Below are 4,011 nucleotides of genomic sequence, written 5' to 3'. Positions count from 1 at the left end.
AGCACTGCTGGTTGCTGTCAAACTGATTCAGACTTGTGGTGGCCGCACATGGTACAGAGTAGAACTTCTCCAATTCATAGGATTTTCTTGGCAGCAATTCTAACCTACCAGCTCCAAGACAGAAAGATAAGGCTTTCTGCTCCTGCAAAGATTTACAGCCTTTGGAAACTATATACAGAGTTGCTGTGAGTGGGAACTGACTCCATGGTTCTTAACAACAATCTTTATGGAAGCAGATAGCCAGGTCTTTTCTTCTGTGCACCACCGGGTGAGTCCAAACCACCCACCTTTATGTTAGTAATGGAATGTAATCTGTTTGTGCCACCTAGGGACATTGAGCTGTGTATTAAGTGTGTTATATATACTATCTCAGAGAAAAAGAGGAAACCCCCCCGAGATGGATTGTTCAAGTGACAGCATCAATAGACTCAAGTGTGGCAACAGTAGTGAGGTTGGCCGAGGATCGGGCAGTGTTTCGTTCTGCTATGGGTCGGTACCAACTCGATGGCACCTAACAACAACAACATGTACTATCTGAATGAGCTCTGATAGCATAGTGGTTACAAATTGGGCTGCGAACCTCATGGTCAGCAGTTTGAAACTACCAGTTGTTCTGTGGAAGAAAAATGAGGCTTTCTGCTCCCGTAAAGATGTACAGCCTTGGAAACCCTATGCAGTGTCGCTATGAGTTGGAACCAACTGCATGGCACACCACCACTATCTTATATATAGGACTCCTGGTGTGGCACTGTAGGATAAGCAGTGGGCTGCTAACCACAAGGTTAATGGATCAAACCCACAGCTGCTTCTCAGAAAAGTTATATAGGATCATCTTAAGTGGGAACCAACTAAACCATATTTAACATCAACAAGAAGAAGCCTGGGTGGTGCTGTGGGTTAAGTGTTATGTTGCTAACATTAAACTTGGCATTTCAAACCCTACCAATCGCTCTGCAGGAAAAAGATGAGGCTGTCTGTCCTTGTAAAGATTTTCAGTCTCAGAAGCCCTATACTATGATTTGGAATCAACTCGATGAGAGTGAGTAGTGGAGTTTGGGGCAGATGAGGAAGCTGAGGTTTACAAATTTTAAGTAACTTTTAATAAGCTAAGGTCAATATGATGTAGAGCCAGGATTAAACCTGGACTATCAGACTCCAAACATCTTATGTGTAATTATTATGGTCTTCTGTTTCCAACAGAGTGTTGTTGTTGTTGTTAAGTGCCCTCGAGTCAGTTCTGATTCATAGGGATCCTGTATAGGGTTTCCAAGGAGCGGCTAGTGGGTTTGAACGGCCAACCTTGCAGTTAGTAGTCCAGTGCATGTCCTACAGCACACACCAAAACCCCCAGTGGGATAAAAGTATACACTGTTATATAAATAAATGACACTCTAGCACCAGACCAGATGAGGACATTTCAGGAAGGTGCCTGAAGGTTACATCCTAGAGACTACATTGTGAACACAGGACTTGGGCTGATTTAGGGGGTCCAGGGGCAGCTCATTCACAGTGGGTCCTTCCCCCACTTCTGAGTCTTAGTTATTGAAAAGAAAGGTGATGGGGACTCCAGTATAGTACATGTCACTTCCAAGGGATGTGACTTTTCTCCTTTTCCAGAACAGACTTGGTGGTCTCCTCCTGAGCCACCAAAGGATTAACATTCCCCCATTAAGGCACCATGTAATTTACAACAATTGCCAGTTCCTGTAGCAGGGAATTCTCAGATCAGACAAGGCAAGAGGGGGTGACAGGTCAGAGCTGAGTTTAGATGGTGAAGTTGCTGGAAGGGAGAAGGGGAGGGGGAGAGGGAGAGGGGTAGGAGCAATGGTGGGGGAGGGGAAGCTTTGCAAACCCCATGGAGCAGGGTTTGACTGAAGTTTTCCATTAGCAACAAGTCTCCACAGGTTTTGAAGAACAAGAAAAGAAAGAGGCTTAGCCAGTCTCCAACAGGACTAAAGTCTGCATTTCTCCCTGGTGATGAGGAATGATTGGGCCAGCAGCTAGAGTGGGCTTACATGGGTTAAAATCCTTGGGAAAAGGAAACAATTAGAAAAATCATAAATTATGGTTCTCTTGGCGCTTCCATTCTCAAGGTTCACTGAGAGCCCAAATGTATGTTTTTAGGTTGCTTCTGTGAGATTTGAATATTCTGTTTCTCACATAAACAAAGCCTCTGCTATAGTTTACATATAAATATATCTAAGTGTGCCTAAGTATTAGCCTTCTCCATACTTTTTCCATATAATTCATGAACTGTCTTAATTTGCACACATTGACTTTCTCAGAGAAATTAGAATACCACTGTCTGCTGGACTTCTGTTAAGGATGATGGGAAAACATGGGAACAGATGGTGGTGATGATTGAACAACTTGATGAACATTTAATGTCACCAAACTGTGCATGTGAGGATGGTTGAAATACCTATATATTTACCACACACAAAAAGAAAAAGAGAATGTGATTGTCTAAAGAGACAGAAGTCGAGGCAGTGAAGTAAAGAAGCTGGGAGGTGAGGTAGAAAAGCTAGGGTGGACAGAAGATGATGCACAGTTTGCAATTTGAGGAATCATTTAGTTTGTTGGCCTTGCAAGTTGTCAAGAATGCTGACTTGCTTAGGTCAGAAAGGAGTTCTTAGCCCTGCAGACTTTTGTAGCTAATGAAGGAAGTTCAAAACATGCAAGGAAAAATGGACTGAGAAGTTAATGAAAGATTTTCACAAACTTTCTGAAGCCCCCTTGTATTGTCACAGTGGTTTTAGATTCGAGTAGCAGTTCTAGGCCCGGCCCGAGAGTGTTACAGCAACTCCAGATGCATCATCAAAGAAGCTGAGACCACTCGGAGAGGTTAAGTAGAGTTTCAGATTTTATTAAGCTGGCTGGCTCGGAAGAGCTCGTTTCTCCAGATTCTGAGCCCCAAGTGCAGGGAAGTGCAGGCTTATGTGGGGTCAGAATCGGGGAAGGGTTAGGTTGCGGACCTGTTTGAAGACAGGAGGGAAATCAGAGGATTGGTCCCACTCAGTAACCTGATTAACATTCTAGCTTGACTTCCTGGAGAAGGCAGTGAATGCTTTGACCTTTTTCTGTTCAGTATATGCATGTGGTTTTTTTTTGGAAATATTACAGGGATCTTGGGGTTCTGGTGTGGTGCTGTAGGATAAGCACTAGACTACTAACCACAGTATCAGCAGTTCAAACCCACTAGCTGCTCCTTGGAAACTCTATGCATGTTCACTGACTGGACAGCACTAACAACACAGGGTACATGAAAATGACTCAAAGAGTTGCTTCTAAAAGCTCAAGAATCCAAAATTCAGAGAAATAGAGGAAATTTGACCAAAGATACTACTTGGGAATATACAGGGATCTATGTGGATAAGCAGTGAACCACAAGGTCAGTGGTTCAAATTTACCAGCCACTCCTCAGAAACCCTACACAGGATCTCTCTGAATCAGAATTGACATAACAGTACTTAATTAGAACAATATGGTCCATCTGGAGTCCTTGTGTGGCACTGTAGGATAATGCACTGGACCCCAAGGTCAGTTTGAACCACAAGGTCGACCATTCAAACCCATCAGCTGCTCCTCGGAAACCCTAAACTTAGTCACTATGAGTTGGAACCAACTCGACAGAACTTAACAACAATGGTCCATCTACTATATACAATACACAGATCACCACTTTTAAATTATTTTGACAGTCATGAAGTGTACTTAACACACTGAAACATGGCTTTACAGACTGAAGCCCCCATGAGTGAGTTGGCAGGCACTTTAAGAGCTCATGATTATCACTGTGAGCACCAATAATTATTGTACCACATTGGCATAGACATGCTAGATGATGAAAATTTCTAGTTGGCAGAATCAGAGATAAACAGGAATGTATTAGACATAGGACTGAAGACCAGAAGAGTTGTGGGATGACATCAAGAACATCACACATGAAGAAAGCAAAAACTCATTGAGAAGACAAGAAAGAAGGAAAAGGTCAAAATGGATGTCAGAAGA

This window comes from Chrysochloris asiatica, unplaced genomic scaffold (assembly GCF_000296735.1).
Source record: "Chrysochloris asiatica unplaced genomic scaffold, ChrAsi1.0 scaffold00001, whole genome shotgun sequence".
Taxonomy (NCBI): Eukaryota; Metazoa; Chordata; class Mammalia; order Afrosoricida; family Chrysochloridae; genus Chrysochloris; species Chrysochloris asiatica.
The sequence above is the reverse complement of the archived record's forward strand: the minus strand, read 5'-3'. Positions refer to the sequence as shown.